General features: G+C 45.5%; 1 pseudogene; it reads right to left on the reverse strand.

Moving 5' to 3' along the window:
• Positions 1 to 619: 619 nt before the first annotated feature.
• LOC147462194 (uncharacterized) lies at positions 620 to 11,808 on the reverse strand (annotated as a pseudogene).
• Between the last annotated feature and the right edge of the window lie 2,588 nt (positions 11,809 to 14,396).

Here is a 14,396-nt window from a genome sequence, read left to right on the forward strand (position 1 = left end):
CAGGCGTCACCTAGGTGGAGTTCGTCATTTCGCATGTAATTGTTCCAATCTATGGATATATCGATGCGTAGAATAAGTGGTGTGAATGAAAGAAGCTCCAGAAACAACTTCGTATTGCTGTGACGGTCATTGTTTATTAGGCTAACTATGTTCCCTCTTTTACATCGGAATACCACTTGTTGACCTTGATGCTTGCTGCTTTGAAAAGAAGTTAGTTTGTCCTCATGGTGTTTGTTCAGCTAGGCCACTGTTTGTGAGACCCTGAGCTCTATTCTAAGTGTTGGTTCCAATGTCCATCAGTTTGCTTGAAATTAAGAACATAGCAAAAAATTTCTCATAAATACTGTTGGAGGCAGCATGTCATTGACTTATGTATCACACGTTATCTAGTTTGGAAATTGAAATAGTCGTAGGGCAATGGAGCTCCAATGGGTCAGCTTCCTTTATGTGCTCAAGAGGAGAGGTACAATCTGTTGCACTCGCGATAAATCTAAGCCAATTTGATAGCCCAAGTATCGAATAGTTGTATCTGAGGTGATCCAACCAAGTTCTCGATCTAATAGCCCAAGTATCGAATAGTTGTATCTGAGGTGATCCAATCAAGTTCTCGATCCAATATTCATGCTTGACTAGGAGAGTGCACTAAGCAAGCAAATTGACGACGTGAAAATCTTAGAAAGTATTTATCGCTTGTTACCTGAGACAGCTGGTCAATTCTTGGTCTTTTGAGGTGCAGACCGTTGCAATCTACAACCATGTGCACGTCATCTATCTTGTAGTGACCATACACACACAGTGTTCGGTTTCTTGTAGAATTCTTTTCTATTGTTTTCAAAGTACGAGTGAATTGGTTCCTCAATGCCAAGGAGCCTTCCAACCCATTCATTTATCACGCACACACACCCTCACACAAGTTTGGTTGTTCTCGATTGCTCCAGCTAAGTAAGGAACGAACTGGAGGTGAACCGTCGCAGCACAACGACGACAGTAATGCTCTATTATCTCAGGATGGATTGGCAAGGGGCCAATGTCATGGATATCAGCGGCGCATTCACTGCAGCCTAAGTAAAATGGTCGGCTCACTGCGCAAAATGACAAGTACCCAGCCACCTGCAATAAATATAGCATGTTATTTTGTACTTTTTCCTTCTATTCTTTTTGTCAAGCAAGAAGTCTTTTTCTTATGAATTTCCCTTGATGGTAACTTGAGGGCTCTTTACTCTGTGCATGTTGCGTACTTCATTCTCTAAAAATCTGCAACATTTTGCAAGTGCTTTATACGGTCTTCATCATAAACAGGGACAATTATGGTCGATGTTCGGAATTGCAGTGACCGTTTGTTGTCATACACGCCGGAGACTAAACTCTTCAAGATGAACATTGCGTATCGTTTCTTCTGGAACTCGCTGAGAAGGTAATTTCTGTCATCCTCACATCCGCTCATGAACACCACCTTGTAAACAGTTACATCAAACTTTGTCAATGTTGTAAAATCAAAATTAGTAAATAAAAAAAGTAGCTCGTTGCAAGATGGATTTCTTACGGTTTCTTTGTCGTCGGTGGTAACGCCGTCCAATGTGACATAAAAACGCGTTTTGGCCCTCTGAAACCCCGAAACGGCGCAACGGTCAAAATGTTTTGGCGAAACGAATCGACTTTTTTTTTTTGCCCCCTTTTGACCAGTTGATCTTAAACCACCCATTTGGGGCTTTTTAAAGCCAGCCCCTTCAAAAAATCGATGATGTGTGTATGCATGTATTTAAACATTACGCGTACATATATATGGACATTTCATGTATGTATGTATGTATGTATGTATGTGTCTCTGTATTGCATGCATATATGCATAGTTTTTTCTAACGTCAAACCATGTGGCATACGCGGGCGGGTATGGAAGCCTGCCACAAGCCCGGTTCAGACCCCCTGAAGATTCCATACGTGGGATACCAAATGGCACCCTAAAAAACACTAGAGAGTAGCACAAAAACCACAGAATGCAAGTTTAAACTTAAAAACACGGGAGAGCATTGGAGCAACACAAAACCACAGAATACATTAAAACTTTAAAGTTTACACATCATAGACAATTAAATTTTGCCGGGTTATTAAATTCTCTGCCCAAGTATGGAAAAGGCGATCATACGTCAATCATGCTCGTACGCGTCTGGCACGTGAATATTTACATGCGTCTGAGTATCTGAGTGTCAACGCATGTAGAAGTTTGTAGATGTTACTATTTTCCATAATCTTGCAAACAGAAAGTTGCTCAATTTCTTCGAACTCGGGAGCTGGAAAAAAGAATCTAATTTCAACAAGTGAGATATCTAACTTGAAAAGGTAGTTCAAATATAGATTGGAAAACCGTGAAGTAGAGTTTGCAGCCGTGTGCTACAGCTCAAGGGACTGCTCCGGTGGTTTTCAATTCTCCACATTAGTATTCCTCAAGGGATTGCATCCTTTGACACGGAGTGGGCAAGCAATTTTGACATTGGAGCCTGTCAGAGATGAAGCAGTCAATCATCGACAAAGAGACCTTTTGCAGGTGCAACCGAGAGGAGCAGGCTTTATAGTTAGAGCCCTTACTCGAACTGGGATCATTTCCTGCACTCTTATGGAGAATGGTGTCTATTGCACGAACGTGGTTGTAAATCATAAAGACATGGCAAGAACAAAGCATGGAGGAAAACATCTTGCACAAAAGTGATGTTTGCTGTTTAGTGATGGTGTCTGGAATCCGTGCTTCAAAGCGTAACCTTTATTTGTCTCATTCGAGAGTAAATAGCAGAGCAGCAGAGCCAAATTTTCATGGCCTGCAAGCACACAGTGCGCATGTGTGTGTGTTTGTTGCAAGCAGGTTTTTAGATCATGCTTCTCATGTGTACTTATGCCGCTCATCCCCCTCTATTTTAGAATCAGGAAAGGGTCCAAGGCTATTTTTTGACTGCCTATGCCTATGCCTATGCAACGGAAAGAGGAGAGGAAATGGAAATTGCTAGAGGGAATAAGAAAAAGCTAATAGACTCCAAGACTCACCAAAATATGCCAGGATGGGGGGCATAGGTCACCTTCATCTGACTAAAAAACTCAGCCTGGAAAAGCCCTTTCCCATATTCCCAATCCAGCAGTGGTCAGTAGGCGGTACATAGAAAGGAAGAGAGGGAGAGACCCAACCTCCAGAATCGCGCAATCTTGACCTCCGAGCTCGTGAAACTTGAGCTGCCCGCAAACAACGTTGAATTGTAGACGTCGGTTGCCAACACGCAGATAATTTATTATTTTCGCTGAGCCATGGAAAGCAGAGAGGTGAAATCTCCCTAGTACACAAGCTGGAAATGCCTCGCATGCACACTCCTTTTTGCCGAGAGAGGAAAAGAAAGAGAGGAACCCATTGAATCTGTAGAACTCCCCAACGCAAGGCTCATACATAACTTCGCGAGATAAAAGCGTATTGGTAGAGGAGAACACGCGAGTATCAATGAGCTCGAGTGGGCAATGTCACCCTCATGGCAGGCAAGCGCCAATGCGTGCCAGCAAGCAACGAGCATGCTTTTTGTTTGTCCCTATCAGCACAAGAAAAGCCACGTGATGGCTGCTCTGTTTCTAGCCAGCAAATGACCAAGTTGTGGTTACGTGTTGTAATTTGAAGAGGAAGTAACAAGTTTACTTTAAACTTGGGGAGGTTTGTTGTTGCTGCTCGCACCGGCCCCCTCTCCCCCCCTTCGCCACCATCGCCCACCCCCATGCCCTCGCGTTGCTCTCCTGCCCTCTCCACCTCGCGTTGCCCCTCTTGCTCCCGCTACTGCCCGTTGCCCAGACAACCCTCTGCTGCCCCGTGCCCATTTCAGCCCCCCCCCCCCCCCCCCCCCCCCCCCCCCGCTGCCCCCGCTGTTGCCTACTGCCCAGCCAGCCCGCATCCACTACCCGCTGTCCATCCTGCCCGTCCGCCCCGTCCCGCTGTCCGCCCCTCGCCTGCTTTTTGCCTTTAGCCCTCTCCCTCTCCCTTCTTGCTTGATGGGCGCCGCCAGCACCATCGACGTACTTGGTCCAGCAGGTCTCCCCCCTTTCGTCGACGATCCTCCACTTCTTCTTCACAACAGCAAACACAGATGGCGGCTCATGCTCCACCACAGAGGGACTCCAATGAAGCCCCCTCACCCAACCCAGCTGAGCCCACCATTCGACTTGCTCTCTCACCGACAGAGAAAGCGAGCCTAGCCGCAGAGGTAGATCGCTTGCAGGCGACTTCTGTCATCTGCAAGATTCTCGGCACCAGACCTACCAGAGGAGAGCTGTGTGACCTTCTCCAGGCCCACCTTCTTGCAGAGGTGGGCAAGATCTTGGACATCCAGATCCTCGAACGAGGCTACTATCAGATCAAGTTTGAGACCTCTGAGATGGCATCCAATATCATCGCCACGAGTCCCTTGACCATCCGAGCAGTTCGAGGCCACTTTTGACAGACATGGTTTTGACCCTGCTTCAGATGTGTTGGTAGAGGAGGCAGACATTTCCATCTCCGTCTACTTTCTTGGTTTGCGGAGGGAGTACCTCCCACTTTTGTCCAGGATGGGCTCAGCGATTGGGACTGTCCTGGAGACACCTCGCACGACAGCCTCGGTAGCTACCAAGGCGGCCGACATTCCCTCAGTTCGCGTTCTCGTTAGGGATACTCACACTCTCCTGAAGGTCATCCTCCTTCCTCGGGTGAGTGGGGGTTGGTTTAGACAGAGCGTGGAGTATTTGGGCCTTCTGAACCAGTGCTTCATTTGTCGACAGATGGGCCATCTTGCGAAGGCCTGTCCACAGAGGAGGCCCTGACCTACACCACAGACTCAGCCCCAGCCTGCAAGGTCTGGCCAACAGCCACCACAGGCAGAGACACAAAGCACACAGCAAAGCCACCCTCCGAGCCTGGGGCTCCAGCGGAGAAGGGATGGTAGCAAGTTTGTGGTCGACGCCGGCAGGGACCACAGCGACAGCCTGACACTCAGAGTGGTCCTCAGGTGCCTGCTCATCAGGCAGCAGTGGGTTCCCACAGGGAACGAATTCGCACTACAAGAGGTTGTGTGCTCTTGTGACACTTTTAATACATTGGGTTTTTATAACCCCCGCGTCGCTAAGAGCGTCGATACGGGACCATCACTATAAGCGTCGCTATAGGCATCGCTATAATCATCGCTATATAGCAACGCCTATAGCGACGATTATAGCGACGTTTGCAGGCCATCTATAGCGATGCAGCAGAGCCTTATATAGCGACATTCATAGCGACGTCCGAGAGGAAAAAATTTTGGTGACAGGGCATTCACCCATCAACCATATTGAATGTTTCATTAATTGATTCACCTTTGAAAAAAAATGCAACGATAGATATAGACCCAAAATAGTCACCCACAAAACAATATAACCATTAACTCCATCATCCATAATACGTATTGTTTGCAAAATAAAGATACAAAACTGACAAGCGTGAATTGATGAAAGTAAATCAATGACAATTGTACACATAGGCAAAATCACTTGATTGTTAAACTTTGCAAATGTAATAGTTACAAACCATTGTCATTATTGAAAAATATACATGGTTTTCAAAAAGACGTATAAAAGTCGTCGCATGATACATAAGCTATGACAAAAAGAAACTAATGCTATCTAGCTACGGCTAAACTGATGTCGTCTAATCAGACATCTCATCGCGTCCAAGCGGCGTATCTGTCGGATTCTGCAAAAAAAAAAACAATAAGACAGCTTTTTGTAAGTATAAACATATAGCGATGTTTATAAAACAATACAACAAATAGAAAAGAGTAAATCCTAATACTAACCATGCCGCCGCGAGAGCTCAGAATGTCCATCAGGGCGTTTAAGCCCTTCTTGCCTGCCTACTCATGCTCATACGGTGTGAGATCACGTCCTGTCATTGACCACTGTCAAAATATACAAAGAATCCATTATGTTAGAATTTAAAAATCCATAACCTCTAAACTATCAAACATAGAGAGCAATGCGAAAACACTTACAAAATCGGCCTCAAATGATGCCCACCCGTCGCTCCCCAAGTGGTGCGAGCTCCCTGCCTCTACTCGCGCTCTGGCTGCCTCCTTTTGTTGCTTCCACTTGTCGGGATTCTCACGCGCTTCTTTCTTCACATTCTTCCAATCTTCTTTGGCCAGCCAATCTGGTGTGTTCCACCCATGCTTGATTGCTTTTTGCACTTCGGAACGCTTGTGCTTGTAGTATTCGCGCATTCGAACCTTCATCACATCTTCATTGAAGCACTCATCCCGTGTTGGAACGGGAAACTCGTCATGAAGAATGCTGATGACTCTGTCTTTTAAATCATTCGGTACTTCACCCCAGCTGTTTAGTATGTAGTGTCTAAACACCTGAGAACAAAGACCGCGCATGCGCGAAATCACCTTCTTGCCTTCATCATCCAAGATGATGCCGCCGCTGAAGTCGCCGAAGTAAGGCAAGCCCTCTCGTCGCTGACGCGTGAACTTGGGTATCCCGGCAGGGGTCTCTAGCGGCGTGTCGACGGGGGTACGAACGTCAAGTGTCTCCACTGGAGTCTGAGCCCCGAAGAGAGGAGTGTCCACTGGAGTGACTCCTGGAGGAGTAGCTAGTGGTGTGTAGTTGCTAGAAACGGCAGTCAGCCGCGCAAAACCTAGTGTCGATGGCGATGTCGTGGATGGTGTTGGGGCAGGCAAAGAAGGGGAGGGTAAAGATCCTTGTCAAACACGAGGCGGTGTCGAAGCATCGACGGCAGCATCCCCACAACAACCACCACCGCCACCACTAGAGCGTTGGTGCCTTGACGAGTGTGAAGATCGTCTCGTCGACACCAAAGCTTCGGAGCACGCTAAATGCTCCGCAAAAGAGGGAGATGCGGATGGAGTAGGAATGCACGATGGTGCGCCAGAGCGATGATGCTCCACGTACCACTGTCTCTGCTAGGGTGACAAAGAAGAAAGAAACTCCTCATCATCCATACCTGCATTAAACACACGAACATTTAAACTTAATATTGAATGAATGGAGTAGAAAACATGGACAAGTAGATAGAGAGAGAGAGAGAGAGAGAGAGAGAGGAGAAGGTGCTCGTCATCCCATCTTGTGAGAACATACCTAGAGTGGACGCAAAGACCATTAAATACAATGACACAATGACACATTGACGTATATAAATACAATGACGCAATGACGCGTTCTTCGTCTATTCAACTTGAGTGATGGAAGAGGCAAGTCGATAACTCAGAATTTTCAATCGAAAAAGAGAGAGAGAGAGAGAGAGAGAGCACAATCAAATCTTGCAGTCGAAAAACCAGGTGGTGGAGCTGCATGTGGCCATGGATTGCCCAGGATGTGAGCGCAAAATCAAAAGAGCGTTATACAACATGGAAGGTACTTAGAGAGCCAGAGTTTTTACAAAACGGAGCAAAATTGTTCAAATAAAATATTTATGGCTTTAAGAGATCTCTCTCTCATCCTCGCATAGCTCAGCATAACTTCCTATATCTATATAGAGCTCTCCGTTTAAACAGATGTCCTCCATTTCATTTTGTAGATCCTCTGCATGCACCCCATAGAGAGTAGCAGCTTGATGTTCATCTGGCACCACCTCAACGGCTTCTGACTGAGCATCTTCTTCGATCTCCTCCGTTGATGCCGCTGTGATTGGCACATGGTAGCCTTCATACGTCCATACACTACAAGGGGCTACCTCTATGACGTACCACCAATTTGATGTAGACTTTGTAGGATGAAATATCACCTACCAAAGCCACATAACTTACATGAGAGCTTCCAAGCACATAAATTCTAAAATGGGATGTTAACTATTTAAATACTTACTTGTTCACAATGCTCGGGTAGTACAAAAGTGTCTCTTAGGTCAGTCCATTTCTTAGTTGAATCCACTTCAAGAAAACCAGAATCTCCTCTACGCACAGTAGCGTTGAGACCCTCCATGATTATCTTGAACCATTGCACGTCGAACAAGTCGACAAAAAATCCTCTATAATCGATCCTCAAAATCTCTTATAGCGTGCCGAAGTAAGTGAGTTCCGCCACCACAGGATCTGCATCAGAGGACCGTCGTCGACTAGACTGTTCAAATTTTGCCATGATTCCACAATCTTGAGTAAAATGCTTTTTGTCGATCCTTCCACCCTAAAATGTCGACCTTTACACCAAGCTGCTGTGTATGACTTATACTACAACCAACAAAGATTATGAGTGGACGTTCAAACATCTAGAAAGTCACTAGTCGTACATTGCAAACTTACCTTGGTCGCGCAACCCCGAGAGTACTCCTACTCTTCCTCAGTCACTTCTTCATCGCACTGTTGTGCGCTTTTCAATTGGTTGTGCAACCATCTTAAGCTCATGAATGTTGGTAGGCTCTCCAGGCCCGTCAGCTAGTGCATCGGTGGTCGTCTTCCCCGTCTCCACTCGATTCATGCCCTTTGTCGCTCTTGCTTTGCATCCTCATATTGTGAAATCCACTTTTGCATCACTGGATTGTGAAGCATGCAAGATCGGTTGATTTTAGCCTCTAGATCTTCCGTCATCTTCTTCTCAACACCGAGATTGAACATGACAATCCCAAATATGCACTCATCATCTATGGTTCGCCATAGCGTGTCTCGAGCTTTATCAAATCCGTCTAGTCACTCTCCAATGTACACTAGGGACTCTGATACCAGCCAACCTTCTGCCATGCTACCCTCCGGACGTGCCTTCTGACGCACATATCCCTTGAGCGTTTTCATGAAACGTTCTAAAAAGAACATCCATCTGGAATGTACTGTGCCAGCTATTTCCACCTCATCAACTATGTGAACAAGAAGATGCACCTGAATGGTTAGCATGGTAGTAGGAAAATGTTTCTCAAACATGCACACAACCTCCGCAGCGTTTAGTTTTGCGAATGGTATGGAGTCTACGTTGATCTCCTTTTGTGAGATCCATTGCACCAACTTCGCAAGTTTGTAGATTGTGTTACGGACGTCAAGAGACAAACATCCCTCAATGGCAACCGGTAAAATAAACTGCAAAACACGGGCAGCAATGATATTAAAGTCCACACACGAATTTGTTACACAATTCCCACTATGATATATTCCACTATGAACATACCTGACACATTTTATGCCAGTCGTGTGACTTCAAACCGGTAAGCTTTCCTTCTTTAGTAAAACGCATTTGGAGCGAGTGCATTACGTTAGTGGGGGTCCACAAACATCGAATGGTCTCTTTTACTTTGCGTTCTTGGGCTCCTGTGAAAATCCATGGTGCTTCATCGGACACTGTTTGTGGCCAATATTGCTCCATACGATCCACATTTCTAAGGTCAACTCTGGCTCCCAAAGTATCTTTCTTGCCGGTCAGATGATCCCATAGTAGATTACCCACATTCTTAAAATGTGCATTGGATCGAGCAAGTGATTGATCATGAGTCGGGGCCAATATGGTAACTCGTACCATAGAGATAGTCTCTTCATCCCTGGGGGCAATCCGTCATCACACATCTCCTTCTGCTCTAACCATGCTTGTGCAGACATCCTCGGTGGCTCTCTTCCCAAAAAGCCATCGCGTAACACATGATTCTCTGGAAGATACGCTTGATGACCTTCGTAGATTTGCTTCTTTAATGAGGGCGCCCTACGTGCATTCAGTCTAGGTCCACATGTGACACATGCTCTGTATCCGCTTGTTTGAATCCCTGCATGTATACACATGATAATAGATCAGCTTGAGAAAAACCAAGATTTACAGTGTCTGAGTGAGGAGTGTAAATAGATCACCTGAGCATTCTGTTAGTCCGGGATAGTCATGCATGGTCCACATTAGAATGCCTCTGATCAAAGCATTCCGTCGACTTGTGTGTCGGCTCATATCCACCACTTCTATGCCAATCCACAATTGTTATAGCTCTTCCAATAGTGGACGAAGATACACATCCATATTCTTCACTTTATATCGCCCTGGCACAATCAAGCTTAGCCATAGGTGCCCCTTCTTCGTAGTCAACCACGGGGGAATGTTGTAGTTGACGATGACAACGGGCCATACACTGTAAGATGTTGATCTTTGACCAAATGGATTTACGCCATCCACAGCTAGGCCTAAGCACAAATTTCGAGCTTCCCTGGCAAAATCCGACCATGTTCCATCTATATGTTTCCAGGCTGCGCAATCTGCAGGAATCCGTAGCACACCATCCGAAGATTTATTCTCCTCATGCCATGATGCTAGGGCGGCCATGGACTTACATTCGAAGAAATGCTTGATGCGAGGAAGCAGAGGAAAATGTCGCAAAACCTTTTGCGGAATTTTTGTTGCGTGGAGATCTACTCGATATCTCTCGGAATCACATTTCGGACACTTCTCCATGTCTATGTATTCCCCTCTGAAAAGAATGCAGTCATTAGGACAAGCGTGGATCGAATTGTAATCCATTCCTAAGTTTCGCAAAATATTTCTTGCTTCCTCTCGGGAATCTGGCATCACATTATCAGCTGGTAGTATGTGCTTTTTGAGCAATCTACACAACATAAAAATACGGTACAATTGTGTAAAAATCTATCAGATCATTATACATTTAGAGTTTTATTAAAGTAAACTAATTGTAATAGATCATCTGAAAAGCGCTGTGACGCTAGTGTCACTCCATAAAAACTTTGCCTGCATGTTGAGAAGAACCAGGAGTGCTTTCAATCTAGACACACGTGTTGCATTATACAATGGCGTATTGGCTTCACTTTTCATATCATCACAGATAAGCCTTTCTGAATCCATGATCGTCTCGATCATTTCATCAATCTCGGGCTCAAACATTACCTCGTTGGGAATGTGGTCTGCACGATCATCCCCCGAGTTGTCAGAGGCTACATCTTGTGTCCTCACATATGCTGCTTGACCAAAGCACCTGCGAACACGTCTATTGGGTTGCAAGATTGCTGCCTGTTGGCCAGCGTCAGAGTCCGACGAGTTATAATTGGCAACAACTCGATCTATAATAGATGGATCGAACTCGCCAAATTCGTGAACGTGCTGCAAAGAAACGTGTCTTGTCCGTCGCACAGCATGCTTGCAATGATTACAAGGACATAAGATCCTCGTTGAGAGATAGGTGTTTTGGTTGGAAGGCCCGACATCCTCGTCACTACTCATAATGAGGGTAAAAATCTTATAACCTGGAAAACAAATTTAATCTTCTATTGGTATTCTTCGTCTTATCTCTCTCTCTCTCTCTCTCTCTCTCTCTCTCTCTCTCTCTCTCTCTCTCTCTCTCTCTCTCTCTCTCTCTCTCTCTCTCTCTCTCTCTCTCTCTCTCTCTCTCTCAGCCCTAATAGTCGACCTTCCTCCTCTGCTCCCCTTGGCCTCCCCCTGGGGCGAGGGGCTGCCATGTGGGGAGGTACCAAGCCACAGCCCAGCCCCCCCACTAGCGCGAACTCCTGGCTATCGTCGTGCACAGTTGCCGAACTGCAGACCCCGCACAGTTGCCGACCTGTAAACAGTCCTCAGCCAGCGCGCGACAACTCACACAGCTCGCCATTGAAAGCCTTTGATCTTACTAACTTCGGATCCCCTTTCGAACCCGAATCTGTCAAACTCATTTCTGTCGAGCCCAAAGTTCTGAGTAAACCCATCTTTGGCCGACTTACTTACTGAGTAAATCCTTTGAAAGCTGTCGATCCCATCCTCTTTCGAACCCAAATCTTGCAACCCACCTCCTCTGTCAAACCCAATCTCTGCATTCTCTGTTGAACCCACTTTGGCCGACTTATTGAGTAAATCCATTTTCCACAGTAAACTCTCTTCTCGAGTAAAACCATGGCCACACGAGCTTCATCCCGAAACAAGCTTACCTTTACCGAGGTTGTGGCAACACCCCCAAAAATGGACAGCATCAGTCGCCTTCAAGGTGAAGTTGAAAGACTCCGCAAGAAGAATGACGAGCTGAAACAAAAGCTCATCGCCATCGAAACTCGGCTAGTTGCAGTGGAGAACTACCAGATGGAGGAGATGGAACAGATACAAACCAAGCTCGCCAAAACAAAGGAAGAAGTGGAGACTACCCTTACAAAGGCGGTCAAAAATCAAGTGCAAGAAGCTATCATCTACAAAGTTGACGACCGTGTGGCGTCAACGCTACGCGAGCAACAACGTCAAAAAGAGATCGCCCTCAATGTTCGCATTGGTGCGCTACCAAGTGACTGGCACGGGGAGGGAGACCTCAAGTTCCAGGAAGCCATTTCCCGCATCCAGACAACAACTCACATGATCGAGTGGGATCCAACAACAATCGACTCCATCACACACGAGCATCGCACCAATCATGCGATCCTCACTTTCAAAACAAAAGTGGACCAAATTAAACTCCTTGAACAATCAAGGCTTCTCAAAGGCACTAAAGTCTGGTTCGCAGACGATCTTACCCCCGGCCAACTCAAGCAGAAGAAGGCAGAACTACAAAAGGTACGAGCAGCACGCACGGCAAGAAAATGGGCAGTCTATCGAGGAGGAGAAGCCATCATTCAAGAGTTCCGAACTCCTAAAATGGTTCCCCTCTCCCCTACCACCCCTTAGGTTTTAAGTTTTGTTCATCCCATTTTATCTTTTGTTTACCCCTCACTGGACCCTCAGTCCTTAATTGAGATGTATCTGCCCTTCACTTAGAAGGAATCTTTGTAATGCGTTTTTTTTTTTGGTCCCATAGGTCATATCTGACCTCCGTGGACGATAATTCAATCTATCTATCTCTCTCTCTCTCTCTCTCTCTCTCTCTCTCTCTCTCTCTCTCTCTCTCTCTCTCTCTCTCTCTCTCTCTCTCTCTCTCTCTCTGTTTTCACACTGTAAACTACCTCACATTCTCTAGTCATGTCCAATCCCGCACACCTCGGTCTAGAGGTGCACGGAGATCAGAACCACCGGGTTATAATCTCGTCTTTATTGGTCAATGCCTATATTTGTGGGTACAAGAAATCTACACACCCACGTCTATATGATACTGCATGTAATGGACAAAACCCCTTTGCCTCTTCTCTAGCTGTAGCATTTCACAGCATCTTAACATCTTTTCACAGTAGATCTTTTCACCGTTCGTCTAGCTCTAATTTTTTTACCGTAATCTCGAAGGTAGACTCTAATATAAAAACTCAATCCAAAATCTTATCTTCAATCTAACCTAATTGAACATGTGGTGATTCGCTCCATTGAAGGGTAAAAGACATACCAATGGGGCTACTAGCTGTGTAGATGTGAATGGGCCTCACATATACAAATACTTGAATGCAAGAGTTTAATACTCTCACCTCTCCACCCCGTCAATCCATGACGCAGGTGATGGGACAAAATCCTCCTCGAAGCTGCCCCAGCCGCCACTCCCCAAGTGATGGGATAATCCCGTCTTGATGCAAACTCTTGCTGCTTCACTTTGTTGCAACCGCCTATCTGGATTGGTCATCCTCTCCTCCCTGATATCCCTTCAATCCTCTGCTCATGTAGTCACACATGCGTCTCCTTATCCAAGCATCGTCTCTGGTATCAGGGAGGAGAGGACGACCAATCCAGACAGGTGGTGGCAGCAAAGTGACGCAGCAAGAGTTTGCATCAAGACGGGATTATCCCCGATGCAGCGTCGCAATACGATAATCCTTGGAGGCTTTATCCAGATCCCTCCAATGTCCATGACAGACTACAGTGTGTCAAAAAACCTGTTTACACAACTGTTGTATGCGGCCCATCACTTGCTTCCCTTCAGGGATCATAATGGTCTAATCGGACATACGATTGATGAGGTAGGCGTATCACTTTGGCATGTCCCTCCCGTGAACTATAGCAACCCTGTCCGATGAATGCTCATCATCCAGGCCTCTAGGTGACCCCAACGCAGTGTTCGAGTCACTCCTAATTAGCATCTCCGACGCAGTGGCCGAGACACCGGCCACTCTCAAACGCGTAGGCAGTATAATCCTTCGGTGTACTCAAAATAATCCTATTAATTTAATCTAACTTAAATAAACCTAAATCTAATCTAACATAAATCTAAATCTAACCTTATCTTAAACGATAAAAAGAGGAAAATGGTATAACCTTTCTATCACCCAAGTGTGGTAGATTGGTTATGCCATTTCCCTCTTCAATAATAGGTAAATAACGTAAATAAACATAAATCTAATCTAATATAACATAAATCTAAATCTAACGTAAATAAACCTAAATCTAATCTAATATAACGTAAATCTAAATCTAACGTAAATAAACCTAAATCTAATTAAAAATAAACCTAAATCTAATCTAATTTAACTTAAATAAACATAAATCTAATTTAACGTAAGTCTACATCTAACCTAATCTTTAACGTCTTTTGGGATAGTTTCCTACAA

The sequence above is a fragment of the Adiantum capillus-veneris genome, chromosome 3, assembly GCF_014529385.1.
Source record: "Adiantum capillus-veneris isolate H3 chromosome 3, ASM1452938v2, whole genome shotgun sequence".
NCBI classification, from domain to species: domain Eukaryota; kingdom Viridiplantae; phylum Streptophyta; class Polypodiopsida; order Polypodiales; family Pteridaceae; genus Adiantum; species Adiantum capillus-veneris.